General features: G+C 33.0%; 1 protein-coding gene across 1 annotated transcript in view; it reads left to right on the top strand.

Moving 5' to 3' along the window:
* Positions 1-15,686, top strand: part of ERBB4 (erb-b2 receptor tyrosine kinase 4) — a 674,126-nt gene that overhangs the window by 122,287 nt on the left and 536,153 nt on the right. The window lies entirely within an intron of this gene.

Genomic DNA, 15,686 nt, shown 5'->3' with positions numbered 1-15,686 from the left:
TTTAGAGCATCTTACAATTAGAGCATCTTACAATTAATTTCTTCCACTTTATCCATCAAGCTATCTTCCAGGTCTGTGTGCCGAGGCCTGGACTAATCATCACTGTATTCTTAGCTTTTCTCAAACATATACAATCCTCTTCTGGAAAGTTATAATAATAATAATAATAATAATAATAATAATAATAATAATAATAATACCCTTATTTTCCTGCAAATGGACACACCTACTGCATATTCTCAGACCAATAGAATCCTAGTTAGATTAAGATTCCTGTCCTGCTACACCACTAGTTTCTGAGGATTAAAAGGTAAATAACATCTAGTTCCTACCTTCAGTGGAGTCATAGTCTAGTAGGGGAAGCAGAGGGTTAGATAGCAATGTAGTAAGAAGTTTTGGGATGCTTAATGAGCCTACAAGGGAGGCATCTAAACTGCCCAGGGCAATTCTGGCATCTTCAAAAGGGAAGCCAGAGAGAATATATAGACTACATCTTGAAGGAGCACTCCAAGGCAGTTTAAATATATTCTCTAGGCAAGGAGAACTGAGAAAGGATTTTAACAATGGAGTGAACAGATAACAATAAAATGATTATTTTGGTATCTTAAGGATGGAGGAATTACAATATGGATATGGCCAGAAGAAAGAGGGGAATATTTAATAGATGAGAGCTGTTGTATGTTTGAGGAATAGGAAGAATAGAAGGGTAAGGATTTCAAAAACATTTAGGAGTGGGGCACCTGGGTGGCTCAGTCAGTTAAGTGTCTGACTCTTGATTTCAGCTCAGGTCATCATCTCAGGGTCCTAAGATCAAGCCTCCACATCAGGCTCTGCACTCAGTGGGGAGTCTGCTTGAGGATTTCTCTCCCTCTCCCTTTGCCCTCCTCCCCTCACACTCTCTCTCTAAAATAAATAGATCTTAAAATAATAATAATAATAAAAAGCGTTTAGGAACAAGAGGATGTCAAAGAGATGGAGATGGGAAAGTGTCTCAGTAAAATTCCCAGATTTCAGCTTTGGTCTCTTCTTTACATGATGAAACCACTCACTGGGACAGGGAATAAAGTTGGGGGGGATGGTTTGGGAGGAATGATGAGCTCCATTCTTTGCTTCTTCTTCAATTCTAATCCTAAACACAATCCAATAAATCTCATTTAGGTAATACTCTACCAACTTTCAACTCCCTTATGTCAGTGAAAATAGACTTTTGAAAATGTTTTAATTTGCCTATTGTAACAAAGCACCACAAACTTGGTGGCTGAAAACAACAGACATCTATTCTCTTAAAGTTCTAGGGGCCAGAAGTCTGAAATCAAGGATTGCTCTCTCTGAAGACTCTAGGAAAGAATCCTTTCTTGTCACCTCTAGCATCTGGTTCCCTTGGAATTCTTTGGCTTATAGCTGCCCTACTTCAGTCTCTACCTCTATCTTCACATGGCTTTCTCCTCTGTATGTTTCAAACCTCCCTCTGCTTTTCTCTTACAAGGACACTTGTCTCTGAATTTGGGCCTTCCTGAATAATCCAGGATGATCTTATCACAGCACCTTTAATTTAATTAGTTCTGCAGAGACCATTTCCAAATAAACTCACATTCACAGGTTCCAGGTGGACATATCCTTTGAGAGGTTTACCATTCAACATACTATAGTAACTAAAATAAGAAAGAAAAAAATTCAGTTATTTTTATTTTGATGAACATGTAACTACAATTTTAACTCAGGAAAACTTGTAAGATTTTGTTGCATAGATACTGTCTTCCAAATCTCTGAAAAGAACCATGGTCAATATAGACCTAATCATGTAAGCTCTGTCCCTAAGGGCTAGGACAAATGTCATGTCAAGCATGAAACTTGTTCTCTGAGTAAGTGGGAGCAGCTGCTGATTTATGTGCCTGTGACTGAATGACTAAATAGATGTACTCTAGGGGCAAATACAGACCTTTGGATGCTGTCAGTTTCCTAATTTTCTCTTGGGAAATGATTCTATCCACAGTCTTGACAACTTTGAAGTAATGTGCACCCCCTGTGAAAGTTCTAATATTGTAGATGGCACTAAATAGATTCCTATGAAATTAATCTAATTTAGCCAGCAGAATCTCTGAGCCTGTCAGTCATTTTAAGATATATGGTTTCATGAATAGAGTCCAGTGACACGAACTGTTAAAATGAATGTAGTCACTGCCTTTTTTTACCTCTATTTGTAAATGCAGTAATTGGATGTGCAGTGATTTCTAAATTTTTATATTCATTCAGTCATTCAACAAACCTGTTTAAACACCTACTATGAGCTACTCAAGGATAAGAAACACATTTTATTTATCTTCATGTTCTCAGAGTCTAACATAATGGAAATCAGAACACATTCGGTCAATGAGTGCTTCAATGAAAAAATAAGTCTTGACTAAGTGATGGGGGATTTTTAAAAAATTACACTCTCTTAAACTCAAGGTGCTCATTTTAACATAAATTTTAGATATTATAATTTACATTTTATAACTTTTAAAAATCTTATAGACTGGTAGAACAAAATAATGCTAACTAAAAAATAAATGAATGCAATTAAAGTTAGTGCTGTTCTTCTTTGCATAGTTGCAACAATAAGTTCAATAATTAACTACAGATACCGTAGTTCAAGTGAAAAAAAAAATATCTTCCAAATGAGAAACAGATATTGAGAAGTTTTTGAAAATAACATGCATGGATATGTATTTTTTCATCCATTTATTCATTCATCTCTCTAGTCTTTCATCAGGCTCTCCAGTACTCATCCAGTATAGGTAAGGTCTTTTGCCAGTAGTGCTGGTTATGGAATATTTTGTGTTAAGAAATAATGCCAATTTTCCTGATTAAGAAAGGCTTTTGAGTTATTTTTTAATGACACTTAAATTAAAAACAAAACTTGGAAATGTCTAACTGTTTAACGTTAGGTACCTATAAAATTGATTAAGAGTTATTTTAGTAATTGTGTCTGTTATCAATATCTTTGGCTAGGTGACTTAAAATTATCACAGATGTAAGTGTAGAAGCTATTTGATTAGAATTGTGTAGAGTTTAAAGATTAGATAAGATAAATTATGAATATGAAGCATATTGATTATAACAAAGCTTCTATTTATGCCCGATTTTGTAAAATCATTAGCAACATGGTGTTTTAGACCTCTGGAGGTTATGGTTACAAGGGTTCAAATTCTTTTTTTCAAACTCCAGGTAGTGAGCATAACTGACTGAGATGTTCACAAGGATTTCATGCTTTGCAAATCTTTTTCTTTCTTCTTCTTCTTCTTTTTTAAAAAATATTTAACCCAAAGAACCATATATATTTATATGTTTTATTTATGGAGTTGAAAGCAGTAGATTATAGTTGATAATTTAATATGTACTATTGAAAATTCAATCATATAGCCATTATTAAAATAGCTTATATCAGAGAAACAACAATTAGGAAATTTTCAAATGAAGTATTAAATAAGGAGAAGTGGGAAATGAATGTGTAGGAGAAGTGGTAGTGAGTGTGTATGAGTAAGGAAAAGGATAATTAGTGAAAAGATGTTCTGAACTTGAACTTTACTGAAATAATTAAATATGAAGTTTGGTTAAATAATTCAATCTCAATAGGAAAAAAACTAAGTATATATATGTAGAATATCAACTGGGCTCAAAAAGGAATGGCGTTAGAATACAAGTCAGATTTTAATAGATACTTTGAGGGTCATGGTAACATTCAAGGAAATTTTAATGGATTAACACTTCTCTGTGGTGTGATAGAAACACGTCTTTCTCCAACTATTTTCCCATGACTCATTTGGTCTGGCTAAGGCAGGTGTGAGGAATTTACCTCAAAAGTGTCATATTGTTGGAGCACCTTGGTGGCTCAGTTGATTGAGCACTGGACTCTTGGTTTCAGCTCAGGTCATGATCTCAAGGTTGTAAGATCCCAGTGTGGGGCTCCATGCTCAGCGGGAAGTCTGCTTGAGATTCTCTCCCTCTGCCCCTCCCCCCCGGCTCATGCATGCATGTGTACACTCTCGCTCTCTAAAACAAGTAAATAAATCTTTTTAAAAAGTTTCATATTGTTTTCTTTTTAATCCAATGCCAGCTAAATGGAAATCTCGAAGTCCTAGGATTAATCAGTCAATTTTTTAAACATACAAATAAATTTAGGAGACTGGCTTAGAAATAGTTCCCTAGAAATGAGTTGGCAGCCTTATTGAAAACCCAATTGGCAGGGACAGAGAATCATTCAGAAATGAGAGAATTTCATGGCTCAGGATTTGAAAGGACTTTGTCAATAGGATTTAGGATGCACAGGATGTCTAAGTGGTTCAAGCTAATATATTTACTCACTTTGGGAGAGGCAAAATGAGATTTCCTTCTAGAATTTTCTGTGTCTTATCTGGTGATAGATGGTGTATTTCTAAAAGCAGGCTCATGAGTTTTCAGGATAATGGAGTCAGTTTAGGGACACAAGATACTGCCTGAAAGGTAAAGGTTCAAAATCTGCTGTCTATTAATACATGGAAAATATTGTGGTTTCCTCTTATGATCATTTTTTAGCAGTATACATATCTCTTTTTCTTATAGTTTTCATTTTCCAAAGTTTATCTACTATAATAATAATACTGCTATAGTCCATTTTTATCTGGATTATTAAACAATGCTATGAATAATTTTACCTGTGGTAGTCCTAGGACTAGCAATAGTTAACATCAAGGACTTACAGAAGACCTAAAGTATACACACTGTCTGTTCTACATAAATTATCGATTTAATTTTCACCATGATCCTAGGATGTAGAGACTTATATTGTCATCCATATTGAGGGGACTGAGCCTCACTCAGAGAGTGTACAACCTACCCACTTACCTGGCCAGTGAGTAGGAGAGTTGAAATAAGAATCATTTTGGTTCAGAATCCTGTATGCTGGGCCCTTCTGCCTTATCGTGAAAGCACTCTGGGCTGGACTGTGGAAGGGGGAAATTTATATTTCAGTCATTCACATTCAATATTTTAAATGAATAAAACTAAATTACTGATCTTTGTAATTTACTACTTCTCCTTCTATGTTTGTAGTTAAATTATATTGATGCTAATTTGACTTGATTTGTTAAAAATTGACCTCATGTAGCAATAGCTCCCTCTTCCTTGTCTTCATCTTCATTTAACTCCTCTCACTAGGATAGTAAACCTAGAACCAAAGTAAGGAGAAAAAAATCAAGTATCATAAATCTGCCAAACATTATGGTTCATTGATTCTAATGTCCTTATTCATCAAAAATTATGCCTGGATTAGAAATAGGAATACAATAAAATACTTACCAGTTACTGTTCACTATGAACCAAGAATTTAAATATCTGTTTGCTGAGATTTAAGTAATTTCATAGAAATAAGATATGGATTTAGTTATTAGTGGTTTTCACACAATGATGGTAATTAAAGATGCATTCTAGGATTGAATTTTAAAGTGAAAAAGAAGCAATGTTAATGGTACTTTCAGTTTTTCAAGTCTTTAAATTTTGAATTGCTTCAGCTAAGTTTTATTGAATTCCTTGAACAATTTATGTAATAGAATACATTTTGGAAATCTTTGATCTGTGCTTCTTTCTAATTTCTCTTTCTTATGGGATTACTATTCTCCTATCCAATCAACTTAGAAATTTAACAATATATTTTTTATTCTTTCTAGCCTTTTCACTTTCCCTCTAACTCCACATCTAATTACTTACCTTTAAAACATCTCACCTCGGGGCTCCTGGGTGGCTCAGTCGTTAAGCATCTGCCTTCTGCTCAGGTCATGATACCAGAGTCCTGGGATCGAGTCCCACATCGGGCTCCCTGCTCTGTGGAAAGCCTGCTTCTCCCTCTCCCACTCCCCCTGCTTGTGTTCCCTCTCTGGCTGTGTCTCCCTGTCAAATAAATAAATAAAATCTTTTAAAAAAAATTAAAACATCTCACCTCTCAGTATTTCCCTGCTCCTTCTCATTCTTGCTTTTATCTTGAGTCTGTCTACCTCATGCCTGGATTCTGTTTTGGTTTGTAAACTGTTTCTCTTTTTCTAAAAAGATACTCTGCAAACCATAAGTTATTGTTCCTAAAATTGTTTTAGCCCCCATGTAACTCCCCTCTTCACATCCCTGCACTAACTCATCATGAACAGCATGATGATAAAGCCCAACTTTCTTTAAGGTGGCATTAAAATCCTCCATAATCCATTTCAGATCTACTTTCCTACTTTTCTTTCTTTTTTTTTTTTTAAGAGTTTTTTATTTATTTATTTGAGAGCGGGAGAAAGAGAGCGAGCAAGCAGCGGGGAGGGGCAGAGGGATACTAGCCAGAGAAAGAGAGAGAGAGAAGCAGACACTCCGCTGAGCATGGAGCCTTCCCTGGCTGGATCCATGACCCTGAGATCATGACCTGAGCTGAAATCAAGAGTGGGATGTTTAACCAACTGAGCCACCCAGGAGCCCCCAGATGTACTTTTCCAGCAGTATGGCCTGAAAATATTTATGGTTGAATTTTGCTTCCTTTTGTTTTTAATTAAAAAAATTTCCCAGTCTTATGTTAGTACTAAATCACTGGTGGTGTGCTAAATCATGATTATTTTTATTTTAAAAATAATGATGACAGCAGTCAATGTATATGAGAAGTGAAGTAAATATACAAACATTTTTTATTCCCTCACTAGCCCTTCATTTCTTTCTTCTTTACTATTTTTAAGGGCAGTAGTTAGTTAAGGTTTATGATAAGCATGAATTTAGCATCTCTCAATTAAAATAATGTATTTTATTGTATTTCTAACATAGCAATTTATTTATTCCAAAACTTGGTTTTATTTATGGAATATTATCTTTTTAAAAATTTTTGCTTTATGATGTTATCCTCCCTCAGGCATTTTTTAATTTGTTCAATTTATGTTCTTATTTTTTTTCCTATTTTCTTTATCACAAAAAAATACATGCTAGTTATAAAAGGTATATGTGTATAAGAACATAGAGGAAAAGTCGAATGTTTCCATTCCCTATTTTGTCAGTCCCATTTCCCCTTCCCATTTAGGACTTAAGCTTTAGATTTTGTTTAACATATGCATTAGCACTGACTTTGACTTAATCAAAATTTCCATTTGCTTCTACTATTAAAAAATTATATATGCTAGAAGATAAATTTTATTATTTAATTTTAAAAGAATTGTTCAAGAATGTCCTTATTTTGCTGTCCTACTTGAATATTATTTTGTCTAAATTTAGTATTTGGAGTTCAAAACCATTTCCACATTTTGCTAATGTTGTCCCTCTATTTTTTAGGATATGGCACAGTGAAGTTTGATACTAATAATAAGCACATTTCTTTAACAATAACAGAACAATAGTTCTAAATAGTGGCTAAAAATATAGACTCTAGAGTTAGTCTGCCTCTGTCCAAATTCCATTTCCACAACGTTTTTGCTTATAACTTTGCTAAAATTGTTTTGTTTTCCATTTCTTCAACCATAAAATGAAAAAAAATATGATGATAATGTAATCATTACAAAAGATTAAGTATTATACTCTGTAGACCAATGCAGCGTAGACAGTAAACTCTGTAAATATTAGGTGGTTACACCTGTTATTTTTTATTATAGTTATGATTGCTCTTTAAGGCCTTAAGATTTTCTCCTTTATAATTAGTATTATGTTAAATCTAACTGTGGCTCTTTTTCTTTCATTCTGCATTAAGTGAGTTGTGGTAATAAGAAACACACAAACACCTTTTTTTAGCTCCTTTTGGAAGTTTATTAATACTTATGGGTCAATTTTCCATGTCTCCTTTGTTCATATTGTTTTATTTCCTTATCCCATCATATTGGGTTATGGGGGAATACTTAAGCTCAATCTTCCCAATTACTATTTGCTTTATGATTGTACCTTATTTTTTGACATTCAGCTAGCCAACTGAGATTTTTTGGTGTTTGTGTATGTGTACACATTTTTGTTTAATTTCCAAGACTTCTATTTTTTCTTCACAACATACTCTTATTACTTTATGGAAATGCAGCATTCTCTTGACTCTCCCCAAAACTATTTACTATGTTTATTTTAAACTTTTATTTGTATTATCATCTCTGTTTCTCTTGATGTCAGTTCTATTTGTTGGTAATCCATCTTATAAAGGTTAACTTTTCTCAAATATCTGCTGTATTGTATGTTCTTTTATCTTTAGAATTTATTTTTTTATATTTGCCATTGAGTTTCAGCTTATCTCAGGGCAAGCTTAGCTGTTGTCCTCTGCTCATCTCAAGTATAGGGGTCTGAAAAAAGAGTGATAATAGTGAGGCTAAACTCGTTTCATTTAGTGTACAGTGAGTCACCGTGAGGAAACCTCTTGTACTGACCTCTGTTCCTTGTATCAGCTGATCCATCTTGTAGCAACCTTGTCCCAGTGTTACCTCTGGAACCCTGGGCTCATTTTAGGGTCTGGCTTTCTCAGGTCTTTCATTATAGTTGACTCCATCTGTTTTCTGGTTTCTAGAAACTTTTGGTATATTTTTTTCTTTGTCAATACCAGTCTTAGATATACTTCTTTATCTTAGCATGTTTTTTTTTGGGGGGGGGTCATATAATAGAAGCTGAAAATGGAAGAGAAGAGAACATTGTATCCAGTCTACCATCTTGATACAATATTATTTTTTATCACATTTGTTTTCTTTCCCTAGCATCTGTAGAGCAAATTTTTAGAAACTGATACATAAGAGTTGGCCAAAATTATTGGTGACAAATTCCAAGATACTACCAAGAGTGTAATATGTAATGGTCCCATTGCTAACATGAGGCCAATTTTAATTGCTTTAGTATTGGAACTTTTTAAGTGCATTTTTTTTTTTCTGAGATGGGGAGTCTATTGCCTCATAAGATATTGATAATCCTTGGATGAAGCAATTTGTACATATTAATTTGAATGCTTCATAAAGTTTCTTTTATAACAAAAAAAGGAGATGCTATTTCATCTTCCCCCCCCCCCCCCCCATCAATTTGGAGTTTATTCTGCTGGGCTGAGATTTGTCAGGGCAGGATAAACAAATAACTTTTTTTTTTTAATGTGGTTTTCATTTAAGCTATGCTGTACATAACACATCTTCCTGTGGTAATGAGCTGTTAAGGATTACACTAATAGCAGTTTAGTAGCTGTAGCTAAGGATTTCCCTACCAATAAATACAATTTCCTTGACTATTAGGCAGAAATCCTTGCATAGCCTCTTTGCACAAGTGACATTGATTAATGACCATGGAAAATAAATATTGTACTCAGGGAACAAACATAACAACCTGTGAAACAATTCAAATCTAAGCAGAAAATACAGAATTCTAATATATTTGGGAAAGATATAGTAATCTTAGGACATATGAGCAATAAAGATAAACAATTGAACTTAAAGAAATTTAAAAAGTTTAGTAGTACATCCTATTGGTATTAAGTGAAGCCGTAAGACTGTTTTTCAACAACCACAACCTCATATAGAATTTAGAATAAGGGCACTTGGGTGGCTCAGATGGTTAAGCGTCTGCCTTCAGCTCAGGTCATGATCCCAGGGTCCTGGGATCGAGTCCCGCATCGGGTTCCCTGCTCCTTGGAAGCCTGCTTCTCCCTCTGCTTCTCTCTCTCTCTTTCTCTCATGAATAAATAAGTGAAATCTTTAAAAAATAAAAAAATAATAATAAAAAAACCCAAAAGGGAGTAAAAAAAAAAAGAAAGAATTTAGAATAATAGCCTGAAACAATTATTGCTTACAAAAACAAGTTAATAACTTTAAATTAGTAGAGGACCTATAAAGATTTAAATCAATATTCAGACCCCAAATTGTAAAAATAATTCAATAATCTAGGGCACATTCAAAACAAAATGTATCTGTTTGAAACTTATTTAACATAAAAAACAAATAAGCCATTTCAAAAGTTTATATATTAATGTAATATTTATTTTCCACTGAAGCATACAATATAAAAATGAGAGATGCCAAAATATTCTCTTTGCCTTCAATGTGAATTGGTGCTCAGTGTACAAGTTTTTTTTTTCCCTTACATTTAGGACACATATAAATTTTCTGTTCTTTGTAATGTCCAGGGTTAATACTGCATAATGTTTATTTCCTTGTAGTTTTATATAACTAAGTGTATGTTATGAACTATGTATGAATATTTAATTCTATTTATATATAGGTTTTCATAGTGTTTGGGTTTGTTTTGTTTTTTGGGTTTTCTTTTTTCTTTTTTTGGTCTTTCTGATCTTGTTAACCAAGTTGCCATGGTTTTATGAACTGTTCTTAATTTAGAATTTGAGTCCATTAAAATTCATCTTTAGGATTATCTATGCCCCTATGTTAAATTATAACAATAATTCTATCTTGGTTATGGGCTACTCAGAATTAGTTGTGATTCCGACTGTTACTTGCCACAGTGTGGAGGGTAAATGATTCCTAAGGAAGGGAAAATATAACTTTCCCTCCTTTCTTTTTTCAAGCCCCCATGTGGCCTTCATGATTGTTTGTACCACCAGACCTGCTTTCTTGACTATCAATAGCAGAACTTGGCTATAGTAGCAGCCAATTAATATTGCCAAAACATTCCTGAACTTTGAGAATATCATTATAGCACAGGAAAAAATGTGTGATTTCTAACCCCTCATTTCTCTAAGGTCAATATTATGTGGCCATTGAAATTTAATGTCAATGTTACAACTCCTGGACTGTATGAGAATCAGTCTTATCACTCAAATGTCATCAAAGATAACGTTGACAGAATTAATGTCTATCTGATATATTTTTCATTTCTTATTGATATGAAAAACATGGAAGATAAATGGTAGTGTTTATTTATTAATTTTAAAAAGTGAGGTTATAAAGTCTTCCTTTTCAGACAATGTCAAAAGATTAGATGATGTAACATGATATTTTAGAAAGGAATGAAAAAGTTGCTCGCATGTTCTATTAGTTGCTACTATTCTGTAACTAGAGACAACATATAATGTTTAATTTTTTCATAGGGTCATAATAACCATTGGTCTGATGTTAAAAGAGACATTCTTTAAAATGGTACAAAACTGAATGAGTGATTGATCTGTTGCTGACCATTGCACTAAATCTTGCTAAAGTAAGATTCTACACTGCACTATGCATGTAAGGTGGTTCTAACCCTAAAATATTAGCAAATTTCTTTAAAAAGGAAATTAATTTGCAACACAAAAAGAAATTATAGGTAGCAGCAAAACAAATTGAAGCAAAATTATCCATTTGTAGTTACAATTATTTAAGTGTATAAAGGAACGTGTTTATTTCACAAAACAGTAAACATTGGGAGTTTCTGTACATGGATTTGATGCCATTCTCTTGATTCTTCTATATTCAGTTGTTTGACTTTATGATAAAGTGTTAATATTGCTCTTAATTTAGGGCATCTGCAGCTAATTGGAATTAAATATAGTTCAGGAATCTGAGCTGTTCAGAGGTATTTAGGACTTATTCAGGAGACTGCTATTGACTTAGAAAATAGGAAAAAAGAGGATATTTTGTGTACCCATCTGGCTAAGGGAAGTTGTCTTACTGTGTTTTGTATCATGACCCAAGAGCATGAATTCTAAAAAAGCAAAATGAGAGCAACTGAAGAATTGATTTATGTAAATGATTTTAAAAATAACTAACTACAATTACTTATTTTATCACAAAATCAATTACTAATATATTCTGTCACTTTAATTAGGGCAGTCAATAAAATCAGATAAACGGGAGGCTTGGAGTTATAAGAGAAAAGCTAATTTTCCTATGTAATAAAGTCTGCTGTAGGTCAGAAAATAAACTGTAAGTTATTAAATACTCAAAAAATCTGACTCTGTTTCCATTGAAATATTTGAGCTAGTATAATTAAAATAAAAAATCTTAAGAATGAAAAAAATGTTTAAATCTTTTAAATTTTTATTTCCTATTGAGCCAAGAAAAATTGACATAAACGTAATCATGGTTGTTACTTATAATACTTTCTTGTTAAAAAAAATATTATATAGTACATCACTGTAGGAAAGATAATATATTTAAATCTCATTTAATCTTCACAACAACCCCAAGGTATTATGGTTGTGTAATTATTTTCAAAGAAATTACTCAGTTACTTAGTTACTCTAATTTACTTATATACACTGAAGTGTTAGATTGAGCATTAACATTTGCTACAGAGATCACTTCAAAGAACTAGTGTCATTTTATAACTTAAACAAGAAGACAAAATCTCTTATGTTAAAAAAAAGTATCTAAAAAGTCTACACTGATTTAACATAGGGAATGATTTTTAATAGAAGCCATATTTACAACCTTTAGGTATGTTTGAAGTTCATATTTGCCTTCTACCTAAACTTAGACATTTGTGTGAGTGTGTGTGTGTGTATGTGTATAGAATAATCTCAAGATTGGTATAATGTATGAAAACAATCCATAACATTTAGATTTTGAGGTGGGAATGAAGAAATGAATAGATGAAATGTTTATCAATTTTATGTTATACTAAGGATTAAACAAAATAATATGGGTAAGGCAGCAGTTGTTCCTAGCTTTCAATAAATGCAGTAGCATATATTTGGTCTTCAATAGGAGAAAGAGAAAGTGTGAGAGAGGAAATAGATATCTATTTAAACTACGAAAAATCATTTATTTTTTGCATATGAAGAGGCTGAGGTTGGGAAAACTAATGAATTCATATTAAATCAACATTAATGTAATTATGACTAAAGTTATCAACATTGTACCAATGGTATAACATCTTTTAAGGAGGGTATGATATTAATGTTTATAAGTTTTTAAGATATATAAAATTATTCATTTGATAGGTATATATAGATAACACTTAACTTATTGTGTTTACAACATCAAAATATTATTACTACAGTATTTAACATTAAGACAATATTTTATATTAATTAAAGTGTGAATTATGGTACCATTAAAATTATTCTGCTTGGGGCTCCTGGGTGGCTCAGTCGTTAAGTGTCTGCCTTCGGCTCAGGTCATGATCCCAGGGCCCTGGGATCGAGCCCCACATCGGGCTCCCTGCTCATCAGGAAGCCTGCTTCTCCCTCTCCCACTCCCCCTGCTTGTGTTTCCTCTCTTGCTGTCATTCTCTCTGTCAAATAAATACATAAAAAATCTTAAAAAAATAAAATTATTCTGCTTATTTTAGAGATTATGTTGGTAAACATATGTCCAATAATTGTACTAAATATAATTATTTATTCCGCCTGAAATCTCCTAAAATGACATAACATGCGTACAGATATGTTCATGTGCATCTGCCCACAGACTCATACATCACTACCACCACCACCAACCTTGCCACCACCACATGTGGAAATTATGGACACCCAAGAAATTATAAAATGTTTAATTGGTTTACTATATGAATGCTTACTGACATATCTAACCCTTAATGAATCATCTTTCTATAATGAAAAAGGAATGTTTAGGACAATCCAATGGGTTATATTAGTCTAGGTCCTTCATATAGAATCCAGTCCATGTATGTGTATTATTCCATCAAGAAGCATGCCAGATTTTCATGCCTAGAAATAATATAAACATGCCTTTTTTTTAGCCAACTTATCAAGAAACAATTCCAGACAGAAATAATTCTGCTAAATCTTAAAGAACAAATTCTCTCTAGTGTGTGCTTATTTGCGAACTTGTTGAAGACTGCTCAACAATGTACAATTACCTCACTTTGATTTTAAAGTTTAGCAGTTTTGCCATGTATTTTCCAAGATACATAGGTCTCCAATGGTAGACTTTACAGACATTTTTAATTTCAATATGCTTGACTACTTGGATTTTTTTTTTGAGAAATCAGAATGTTAGATTTGCAATTGGTTACTTCAGTAAATAATTTAGATATTTATTTTTAAATGTGAAAGTTATGGAGGGCTTAGAGAATGTTTAAGAAAGGAAACAATAGAAAGTGAAGAAGTTTGTTTGATATGGAATGAATTAGTGTTCCTGATGCTGCTTGAATTTTAGAATGCTTGAGCAGGAACGAATTATGATCCATCATTTCTCTGATAGACAAGAGGACAAAGACTCTCATCTAAATTTGCAGTTAATGCAGCAAATGGGGAATTCATATTCAAGATTCTAGACACATTGACCAATACTCTCTTCATGTTGCTTTCTCAGTTGGTCAGACTGCAAATTACAGACCTTACATTTCTATTTCTGCCATCATCTTTTGCTTCATGGCTATAGGCAGTCTAAGAAGGTATCCAAACTTTAAGCCCTCATAGTGATGCTTGGTCCTTAACCAAGAGTAACTGCTCTCATCGCAAACACAGTGAAAACCTCCTTTTGATCTTCTCTGGCATCTAGAGTCCATCTTAATTTCAGCAAGGCATTTATGTTTTATATAGTGATTGATTAAAATTGAACATAGGATTCCTCTGGTTAAATATGTTATGATAATATCTCTGATAGGCATAGCGGCAAAATAGGTAATATTTTGTTATAAGTACTCTACAGCTTACATTCTTAAATCAAGGGGAAGGAGGATCCAAAATTTTTGTTGAATTTTGAATACTGCCTAATATAGGAACATACTCTATTATCAATAGTTACTAGAGGCTGATGAACAATAAAACAACTTTTATATATAAATTTGAGATTTTACCACATGAAAAAAATAAGAATAAAGCATTTTTTAACTTTATAAAAAGATATGAAGTCTTGTGTATAAATGACAAAAATGACAAAATTCTACCAAAAAGGGCTACATGGTTAAGATTATTTTAACTGATCTTTAGACTATTAGGAAGAAATGATACTAATTAGTGTCTACCTCAACAGTCTCCAAAGTTAAAAATGACTGCTTTATATAGAACTAACATATTTATTAAGATGGCAAGGCAAAGATCATGCTGAATCTGGTATACACTATATAATATAATAGACCCAAACAAGAACACTTTAAAGTACTATTCTCCTAGGACCTATTGACTTTAGTTGACCAGTATGGATATCAAATGTCTTTTTAGCTTACTTTATTACTAATTTATTCAACATTATTCATTAAATCCTTGGTGCATAATTTATATGCTCTCATGAATAGAGTATGAAAATACACTATACAAAGATTTTTCTCTTAGTCCAGTCTTGGCAGCTAGGAAACCGTGTGGGTGGAGTCACATGACAACTGAGACCTGAAGGAATTGTACTTTATATAGAAGAGCTTCAGAGCATGTGGAGGAGCCAGGGAATTAGGTGTGGTATCTAAAACACAGGCCGTCTTATGCAGGGGAGTAGGGAAAGCGTAGCATATTCAATGACATATTTAGGAATTCATTATCTCTGCATAATTATAAGGAGTAAGATTTTTAAAAATGGGGAGGAAAAGGCAAAGGGCTCAAAAACCATGTTAAGGAACTTAGATTTCAATTCTATAGGTCATGGGAAACCACTTAGAGGTTTTAAGGAAGTTTATACTTAATGAATTATCATAATCATCACAGTTTACTCAGGTAAGATAGATATAGATATAAGTATATATATATAGATTTTTTTAAGTAGGCTCCATGTGCAGAGCTTGAACCCATGACCCAGAGACCAAGACCTGAGCTGAGATCAAGAGTCACATGCTTAACCAACTGAACCATCCAGGCACCCCATATTTCTTTAATGAAAAAAAAAATCTGA

Source organism: Neomonachus schauinslandi, chromosome 3, assembly GCF_002201575.2.
Source record: "Neomonachus schauinslandi chromosome 3, ASM220157v2, whole genome shotgun sequence".
Taxonomy (NCBI): domain Eukaryota; kingdom Metazoa; phylum Chordata; class Mammalia; order Carnivora; family Phocidae; genus Neomonachus; species Neomonachus schauinslandi.
The sequence above is the reverse complement of the archived record's forward strand: the minus strand, read 5'-3'. Positions and strand labels throughout refer to the sequence as shown.